At 54.0% G+C, this 10,248-nt stretch overlaps 1 protein-coding gene across 1 annotated transcript in view; it reads right to left on the reverse strand.

Moving 5' to 3' along the window:
* The window catches only part of map1aa (microtubule-associated protein 1Aa), a 41,608-nt gene extending 38,001 nt beyond the window's left edge, over positions 1-3,607 (reverse strand). The window contains exon 1 of the mRNA XM_069902490.1: positions 3,519-3,607. The gene's annotated coding sequence lies outside the window, so the exon portion shown is untranslated. The remainder of the gene's footprint in view (positions 1-3,518) is intronic.
* Positions 3,608-10,248: the final 6,641 nt, after the last annotated feature.

The following is a 10,248-nucleotide window of genomic DNA, read 5'->3' on the forward strand; positions in this document are numbered from 1 at the left end:
TCCTGATGTTTCGCTGTCCGTGCGATTTCTGGGGAACAGGATCCCCCCCCCCCCCCACGAATGGCCAAGATTGGAGGGTTCTGGGGCAGAGGCGGGGGATCCGGTCCGGGTTTTGCCGCCTGCCACTGCAGCAGGCTCTGCTCGCTACACCTGCACCGATGGTGTCGGGTCACCCAGGAAGAAGGAATGACCCGCAGCCGAAGGACGGGCGGCATTTGCAGCCCCACATTATCCCGCAGAGAGGGGCGAGCACGACACGAGGTGGTCCACAGAACGAAATGCAGCCGCGGCCAAGTCATCCTCCCCCCGTGGCTCCCTGCCCGTTCCCGGACTCACCGCCAAGGGCGGTTGCAATGGGATCAGCCGCCAGCTCCGGGGTGGGGGTTCCTCTCTCTCCCCGCCCCCTGCAATGAACAAAACGCAGCGTCCGACCCCACCCCCCCCCCTTCCCCCGCAGTCCGCTCGGCCCTCTCACAGAACCTATCCCGGGGCCACTGGAACTATTCCGATTCAGATTATTGTCGCTCATTGGTGCCGGGGAGGGTGAAATCTGCCCAGTGAAGTGACCAGTTTGGCTCCTGTCCAGTGAAATGACCAGTTTGGCTCCTGTCCAGTGAAATGACCAGTTTGGCTCCTGTCCAGTGAAATGACCAGTTTGGCTCCTGTCCAGTGAAATGACCAGTTTGGCTCCTGTCCAGTGAAATGACCAGTTTGGCTCTGTCCAGTGAAATGACCAGTTTGGCTCTGTCCAGTGAAATGACCAGTGAGGCTCTGTCCAGTGAAATGACCAGTGACCAGTTTGGCTCCTGTCCAATGAAATGACCAGTTTGGCTCTGTCCAGTGAAATGACCAGTTTGGCTCTGTCCAGTGAAATGACCAGTTTGGCTCTGTCCAGTGAAATGACCAGTTTGGCTCTGTCCAGTGAAATGACCAGTGAGGCTCCTGTCCAGTGAAATGACCAGTTTGGCTCCTGTCCAGTGAAATGACCAGTTTGGCTCCTGTCCAATGAAATGACCAGTTTGGCTCCTGTCCAGTGAAATGACCAGTTTGGCTCTGTCCAGTGAAATGACCAGTGAGGCTCCTGTCCAGTGAAATGACCAGTTTGGCTCCTGTCCAGACGAGGCGAGAAAAGTCCGCAGACAGGGTGGATGAAGGTGAAAACACGACGCTGGAGAACGTCAGATCAGACAGGGCCTTTGCACAGCAAGGAGACACCGCCAACGTTTCGGGGTTGAGCCCCTCACCGGGGTCGGGGTGACTGAGGAAGCCTGTCGCCTGCTTCAGATCGAGCGAGCGCCCACTGGAGGGTCTTGCAAACTGGCGGAACTTCCATCCCCAGCCCAGGGATTCAGCCTGTTCACCGTGGGATGAAATTGATCGGAGGCGTCTTCACCCCAGCGCTGTCGGGTGCATGACCATCGGTGTGGGTGAATGCTGCAGAGCCGCAAGGGGTGAGAGTTGGTCTGTCCGGCTGCAGACAGACGTTGCATCAGCTCCCCCCCCCCCCCCCCCCCGTTCCACATCTTGCACCACTTCCCAGACACCATTGTGTGAACTGATTTCCAATTCCTGCTCTCCCTCACCCAGATGCTTCTCCGGGATGAAATCACATGCTGGAGTGATCTAAGGCGGCGGAAAAGCTTCTCAACTGAACATCATGGGATATTGGCAACGACTGCCCGAATATAAAACTTCCAACGAGCAATGTCCACCTGACAGAGGCACAAGAAGCTCCCGCACAGACCGCATCTGGGGCTTCCGACATCCAGCACTAAACTCAAACCATGGCCAACTTTGTCCAGGCAAAGTCTACCCTGCAACCACACAGCAACTCAACTGCGTCCGCGGGAGGTTCACTGCAACCGACCTACCCACCTAAGCGATAAAGTGGATTCAAAATCCCTTTTTAACTCTTCAACAATTTTTATATGTTTCAAAATTGAGATGCTTTTGCCTCTCCTGTTGAGATAAAAATATTCTGGTATCGGAGCCTCATCCAGGGAGCGAGAGAGTGAGGGGAGGCAAAGGATGGAGGGTTGGTGAAGAGAGGGCGAATGGGCAGCGGGTAGGACAGAGGAGGCGAAAGGATGGAGGATAGCGACGGTACGGGGGAGGGATGCCCTCAGAGGGTCAGACAGGTGGAGAGAGAGAGAGTGTGGGAGAGGAAGAAGGGGGAGGGAGGGAGGAGATGGAGGGGGACAGAGGTTTAAAGGACCGGAGAGGGGTTCGCGTCAAGAGAGGGGAGAGAAAGGGAGAAGGAAGGAAGGGGAGATTGGGTGAGGGGGGGAGATTGGGTGAGGGGGGGAGATTGGGTGAGGGGGGGAGATTGGGTGAGGGGGGGAGATTGGGTGAGGGGGGGAGATTGGGTGAGGGGGGGAGATTGGGTGAGGGGGGGAGATTGGGTGAGGGGGGAGATTGGGTGAGGGGGGGAGATTGGGTGAGGGGGGGAGATTGGGTGAGGGGGGAGATTGGGTGAGGGGGGAGATTGGGTGAGGGGGGAGATTGGGTGAGGGGGGAGATTGGGTGAGGGGGGAGATTGGGTGAGGGGGGAGATTGGGTGAGGGGGGAGATTGGGTGAGGGGGGAGATTGGGTGAGGGGGGGAGATTGGGTGAGGGGGGGAGATTGGTTGAGGGGGGAGATTGGGTGAGGGGGGGAGATTGGGTGAGGGGGGGAGATTGGGTGAGGGGGGGAGATTGGGTGAGGGGGGGAGAGAGACAGATGAGGTGGAGAGAGGGGGTAAAGGGGGACAGAACCGGGAAGGAGGGAGAAAGGAGAAGAGGGAAAACGGGGGTCTGATAGAGGGGAGCGTGGGGCTGGGAGAAGAGAGAAGGGGCCGGGGGAGAGAAGGGGAGATAGAAGGGTGAAAGAGGGGGAGAGATTGAATGGGACCGTCAGAGAGAAGCAGAGTTGGAAGCTACAATGAGACTGCAGAATTTGCCGCAGTGCACAGTGGCGCCCTTGCTCTCCCCACCCCCCCCCCCCTCCTCCTCCTCCTCCTCCTCCTCTCTGCCTCCTTGAGGTCCCTCTCTCCCTCTTCCCTTTCTCGACTTGGCTCCGGCAGTTCGTTGAGTGCCCCACACTATTTTTGCCCTGGGATCCAGATCCTGTCGGAGACCGGGATGACTGTCGGTGTCGGAACTCCGAGGGGTGGGGGAACACTGATACCTGGAAGGAGAGGGGACAGGGCATTAAAATCACCCCCGTCTGCGGGCAAAAATGCCCCAAGGGTTGTAAATCAGCGGGCGTAACGGAGGCAGGGAGACGAGATCTTTTGGGTGGCGGGGAAGATTTTACTTCTGAGACAGACAGAGGTGTGAGCGATTTCATCCGCTCTGATTCCCAGACAGATCCACCCCATCGCAGACGTTCATCCACCGTCCTGACAAACTCCAGTGCCACACAATCTCATTGTTCCTTGAAGAGGAAGGAGGGGGGGGGGGGGGGGAATGAGCAGATTAAAAGCAGCTCAGCCTCTCGCCAGCCCCTCAGCCTCCCTTCCTCGGTCGCCCGTACCTACCCGCTCCTCGCTGGCCGGCCGGACTCACTCTGCTGCCCGCTCCCTCGGCTGGGCTCCAAGGCGGAGCCGCCCAGACTGGGTCCGCCCTCTGTTAGACATGTACCAGCATTCGGCCCGCAGCACCGAGAGAGGCGAGGCGAGTGGGGAGGGGTGGTGGAGAAGGAGAGCAGACAGAGGGGGAGGGCCGGGAGGGGAGGGGAGGGGAGGGGAGAGGGACGGGGAGGGCCGGGAGGGGAGGGGAGGGGAGGGGAGAGGGACGGGGAGGGCCGGGAGGGGAGGGGAGAGGGAGGGGGAGGGGGAGGGCCGGGAGGGGAGGGGAGAGGGAGGGGGAGGGCCGGGAGGGGAGAGGGAGGGGGAGGGCCGGGAGGGGAGAGGGAGGGGGAGGGCCGGGAGGGGAGAGGGAGGGGGAGGGCCGTGAGGGGAGGAGGGGGAGGGCGAGGGAGAGGAGGGGGAGGGAGGGGAGGGGGAGGGAGGGGAGGGGGAGGGGGAGGGAGGGAGGGGAGGGGAGGGGGAGGGCAGGGGAGGGGAGGGGGAGGGCCGGGATGGGAGGGGGAGGGCAGGGGAGGAGGGGAGGAGGGGGAGGGAGGGAGGGAGGGGTGGGGGAGGGGGAGGGAGGGAGGGAGGGGTGGGGGAGGGGGAGGGAGGGGAGGGGGAGGGAGGGGTGGGGGAGGGAGGGAGGGAGGGGAGGGGAGGGGGAAGGAGGGAGGGGAGGGGGAAGGAGGGAGGGGAGGGGTGGGGGAGGGAGGGGAGGGGGAGGGGGAGGGGGAGGGGGGAGGGGTGGGGGAGGGGGAGGGGAGGGGTGGGGGTGGGGGAGGGGGAGGGGTGGGGGAGGGGGAGGGCCGGGAGGGGAGGGGCAGGCTCTCACAGAGGGAGGAGGGGCGAGCCAGCGGAGAGAAGGCAGTGAGGCTCACCGAGGGCTGGGGGCCAAAAGTGGAGCCGCGGGACGGGACTGGGAGCCGGATTGATACAAGGAGTTGGGGAAAGGGGAGAGGAGGGGCTGCAGTGAACAGGACAGTAAACAGAAAGAGCGGCACAGACAGCCAACAGGGAATCGTGGAGAAAGGGTGGAGGGGGGCAAGGAAAGAGTCAAGAACAAAGTCACCGGCAATGGGGTGGGGGGGGGGGCGAGGAGAGAGAGGGAGGGAGGGATAGGTGGAGGGGGAAGAGGTGGGTATGAGAGAGAGAAATGAGGAGGGTGGGGAGAGAGGCGGAGGGAAGGGTGACTGGGATAGAGAGAGGGGAGTGGACTTGAGAGGTCACGGGAGGATGGATCAGATAGGGAGAGGGGAGGGGATTCACCTCCCCGTCAGTGCGGAGCGAGGTCCACACTCTCCGACTGGATGCTAAGCGTCAGGAGAACGGTATCGTGGATGGTGCGGGAGACAGGTGCAGCAAGGAGGGCGGCCGACCCGCACACAAGTTCCCTATGACAGCCCGATAATGATTAGACAGCAGTGCTCCAAACGGTGGCCATAAAGTTACCTGGGGTCTCAACAGCACCTCTCAGGTGCGCACTGTAGGTCTCGACGTCGCTTGAAGAGAAGCTTTGGGTGGAGCAGCAGGAGAGGTGTTTAAAAGCTGCCATAGAGTCATGCAGCAGGGAAAGTAGCCATTCGGCCCCTCACATCCATGCTGACCAGTGGGCCCCGATCCTGTCTTCCTGTTGCATCCCATACCTGGGCAATTTACCTGCCCATCTCCACACCTCTTAAATGTTTCAGTGACTCTCCGGTCCTACAGTTTAGGTAGTCACTGCTCTCTGGGTGAAGAAGGACCCCTTCAAATCCCCACTGAAGTTTTTTTTAACCCCTTATGTTCCTTACGGTTTTTAACCCCTTATCCATGTCCTCTCGTTTTATTTACTTTTGACAAGAACAAAATCTTCCTCTGTTATACATCAACAGCAGACCAGCCATCTGGTGTGGCAGCGACCTCTGAGCTATGTCTAACGACCATGTAGCGTGGCTGAGCTGTGTCCTCGTCCAAAACTAGCACAATGGTCAGAGAGCCAAGGAGAGCTGAGTGGAGGAGTCCTGGGGGCCTCCCACCGTAATCCCCACCACTTCTGTCAATGTCTGGTGCCAGCTCCAGCTTGCTGCACTCATTCAGTGCAGGCAAATAGAGAGGGTGTCAGTTCAAGGGCCTTTGAAGGACTCCTTCAGTTGTAGAATGGTGGGGGGGTTATTCTGCTCATCAATGGCTCTGGCCCCTCTGTGCAGGGTAGGGTACATCAATACCTCGGGCAAGAATCAACACCCTTTCATGTTGCAACAACTCTCAGTGAAGAAACAATCTTTTATAAGACCTCTGGTTGTAAGTCATGTGAAATTGAGAGATGTTTTAATCCTCCAGTAAAGGTAAAGCTTTATAAATACACAAAGAAGATGGGGGAATGAAGGAGATTCTGGTCAGGAAGATGGAGAGGGCAGGACTACCTTGTTGGATACATTTTTACATAGTGGGGGAATTAAGGGACATGAACCCATCATCAGATCATCCATGATCTCATTGAATGGTGGAGCAGGCTCGATGGGCCAAATGGCCTACTCTTGCTCCTATTTCTAATGTTCTATGTCAGCGACACTCTATAGCTGGGAGAGGCAGGGAAGGACTGGGGGGGAGGGAGCAGGAAGGTAAGGTGTGTGGCAGGATGGTCAAGTGGAACAGGATCCCGAGACAAAACATTGAAGTAGAATATTCTCCTACCGCAGGCTGCTGGATGCTTCTCTGCCGTTAAAGGGTAACACTGCAGGAAAATGGCATCTGCTACCTTCTGGTGACTGGATCTCGGCATCCCGCGAGGGTGGGGAAGAGGGAGGGGTGCAGTTAATGCGCTGTCTTTGGCTCCTGATGGCTCTCCACCACATTGCTTCCCCTGGGCTGCAGCACCAGCTGTCACACAGAGATGTGCCACTGGCTTTTATGACCCTGGGAAGCAAAGGATGTGTTGCAGCTATCAGGTTTCTTCACTCCACAGCTGTCCGTCACGCAAGGAAGAGCTTGACAGCTTGGGGTCAGAAGTAGGTGCTTTAAGATTGAAGAGTCAGTTTCATTGCACACGTCGCCCCACTAAAATAGAGCATCAAAATGAGATTCCTTTCATTTCATCCTTGGAGTGGAGGTCTCACTGGGGTTATTCCTAATCCTGTCCCTCAACCTCAAGTCAAGTTTACTGTCATCTGATGGTACAAGTTCTCTGGTCCTCAGTGTAAAACATGCAGGCACACAACCAGACATAACACACATACATACAATACATATGCATATATAAAAATAAATTAATATTGTTTCATGAATATGAGAGTCTCGGAGGGTCAGTGGGAGCAGTTCCTTTGGTCGTTCAGCATCTCACTGCCTGTGGGGAGAAGCTGATCCTCAGCCTGGTCGTGCTGGCTCTGATCCTCCAATGGAAGCAGTTGAACTATGGTTTGTGTGTGGGATGGAACGGGTCCTCAGTGATTTTGCGTGCCCTCTTCAGACAATGATCCCGGTAGATCACGTCGATGGTGGGGAGGGAGACTCCAGTGATCCTTTCTGCCATTCTTATGGTCCTGGCAACCGTACCACTCTGTGATGCAGCCAGCCAGGACATTCTCAAAAAAACTCAGAGAGAGAAGTTTGACATAATGGTGGCTGGAAGCCTTGCGCCTTCCTGACAAGTGAGGAGATGTTGAATGTCTATGATAGGTCACTAGTTAAGTGAAGCCCAATGCTCTCCAGTCTCTCTACTACAGAGTTGTTGATGTGTAGTGGAGGGTGGTTGTTCCTGGTCCTCCTGATGTCCACGATCATCTCTTTCAACTTCACCACATTGAGACTCGGGTCGTTAATCACACCTTTTCACAAAATTTCCCACCTTTTCTCTGCAAGGCAACTCATTATTGTTGCCTGATGAGGCCGACGACTGTTGTGTCATCTGCAAACTTGATGACGCTGTTGGGAACCTGCAGGGCCATGTCCCTGTTACTTCAGATTTCAAAGCTCAGATTTATTGTCAGGGTACATACGTGACATCATGTACAACCCTGAGATTCTTTTTCCTGTGGACCAGGCAGAATTACACTTATTGGTAGTGCAAAATAAAACTGACTCAACGTACACATGTAAATGAAAAAATGTGAACAAACTGACTGTGCAATACAGAGAGAGAAAAAATTAATAAAGTGTACAAGTCCCTGATTGAGTTTGTTGTTGAGGGGTCTGAGAGTGGAGGGGGAGCAGCTGTTCCTGAACCTGGTGGGGCGAGTCTGGTGGCACCGAGACCTCTTTCCTATTGGCCAAACTGGGTAAAGTCTGCATACTTTCTCCCCTAAAGGATCAGATGAGCTTTCAACTACTCCAATAGTTTCAGTATTGTTGTCTGTGTATTTTGTTCTAGATTTCATTCCATCATTCATTAATCTGAACTTCATCCAACTGCCACGGTAGATTATGGACTCCAGCCGCTTTGCCATCGAATCCAAGAGAGTGTGTCTCTCAACGCTGAGCATGAAGACCATGAGTGAATGTCCCCTGCACCCACCCCATCCCACCCATACACAATGTAGGTCAGCAGAGGTGTCGTATCTTGCGACTGAGATGTTTAACCAATGCCCTGAAACGTGCCAAAAAGAGAGAGAGAGAAAATCTTCCTTGCTTATTTAATTTTAGCTGCACAGAAGTCATTTTATAGTAATCCAATTGCCACTTTGGTCCTGCTGTTTTGCATCATTTCAGGTCAGCACCAAAGGGGGGAGGAATTCGTGGGCCATTGTGATTTCCCCCCCCCCACCTGCAGCACCATTAGCATGTAGCATCACTAGTCCACAATATAAGCAGTGCGTTTGTTTGAAATATCAGACGGAGGGAGTGGGACAGCGGTACACAGAGGAGCTTCATCGGAGGCAGGTAGGCACCCCCACCCCCACCTGAGCAAGTTTTCAAATGTCAGATTGTGCCCCCCCCCCCCCCGCAGTTACCCTAATGCCCCCTGCTAAGACTTGTTCAGGCTCCGACCTGGCACACTTAACGTTAAAGGCCTGCTTTTTTAATTGCAATAATTAACATTGACGATTGAGGTTTCTGAATGTTTCTGTATTCTCTCGCCGCTGAAAAAAATTGCAATTTAACAGAGCTGATATTTATCGCTTTGAAATTAAATATAGGTCCCTGCACATTACACGGGTTACCCTTGAAATCCTCTGGCCTGGATAGATCCGGAGACTAAAACCAGCTGAGGCACGTTCAACTCCAAAGTCATGGCCCCAATCTTCAAAGGTAAAGGGAGGAAATGTTGTAAATGCAGCAAAGACAATTCCTTGTTCATTGGAGATTAAAACTGAAAAGTTATGAATGTATCCAAACAAGTTTATGGCAGGAGGCCATTTAACCCATTGAGTTTCTGCTCTAAATCTCTTTGCTAAAGGCAATTGGGAACTGAAATTTCTTTACCCAAAGTGTGGAACTCTCTCATGGGAGAAGTCAAGATGATTTGCACTGATGGGTTTAAGGAAAATCAAAATCAGAATTTATTGTCATGAACGAGTCACCGAATTTGTGGTTTTGTGACAGCATCAAGGGCCAACATTCATATAAACCACCTTGCCAAATAAATAAAAATTGTGTGCAAAAAGTCGAGGTGAGGCAGTGCCTTCGGTTCACTGATCATTCAGGAATCTGATGGCAGAGGGGAAGAAGCCAACCGTGTGCCGCTGAGTGCTCGTCTTCAGGCTCCTGTACCCTTTTCCCGATGGAAGCAGAGGATGCAGTTATAGGTGAGATGGAGACGGGTGGGAGGAGGATTTGATGGACCTCATCAGAGAGGCAGAGTGGGCTGATTCTGTTGCACCTTAGCCCCTCATTTACAAATCCTCATGGAGTAAATCCTCAGGACAGACTTCAACAGTGCTGTCAGAAGGAGAAGCTCGTGGCTATCCAAATTCATTAAACTCCCTAATAATCCTGATCACCACAGACAGTGTGGGTTTCACAAAATTACAGGGTTTGACCTTCGCTTCTGCATAAAGGATACAGCTGTCTGGCCCACTTTGGAAGGATGTTATTTTTGATGCGTCATGTGTCTGGTGCACATGAAAGCCCACTGTTTAACTGCCCAGGGCGTACTGGTAGGATGCACCCAGGAACAGTGTTTCTACCTTACACAGAGGCGTCCTCTCTTCCCTTCAAACTCGGAGATCCCAGACACAGTCAGGTAGGAGTCAAGCCTGGAGTTTGTCAGATGTAGAGGTCAATCTGGAGATTAACACCCAGATAAGAAATGCCTCCAAAATATAAAAGGACGATCTGGTAGTTTTAACAAATCTGTCGATATGTAAAGAGTTGAACCAGCTGGGCTTTTAGCTACATCTGGAATTATTATCCTATCAGAGACCAGAACTAAACAATAAGAGTTTTGACATTTGCCCGAATTGTAATATTTTCATTGGGATCATCTGCTATTTCATTCTTTTGTCACCACTTGTCATCACTTTCTATTAACATAAAAGTCATCCAAGACTCTGTCTGTACCCTAGGTCTTGGCAAGTCTCAGTCACCCTTCGGCCCTGTGCTCACTGACCCAAGTCAGGACTTGGCCTGAAATGTCACTCAATGCATAATCCCTCCAACTGTTACCTCAACCAACCCCTCTCTGATCTCTACCCTCCACCTACCCCCAATCCTTTACTCCATCACTGCTGGCCTGAACTCCTAAACCTGTCCCGTCTCTTCACCCCTCTGTCCAAACTTTTGG

The sequence above is a fragment of the Narcine bancroftii genome, chromosome 11 (genome assembly GCF_036971445.1).
Source record: "Narcine bancroftii isolate sNarBan1 chromosome 11, sNarBan1.hap1, whole genome shotgun sequence".
In the NCBI taxonomy this organism is placed as follows: Eukaryota; Metazoa; Chordata; class Chondrichthyes; order Torpediniformes; family Narcinidae; genus Narcine; species Narcine bancroftii.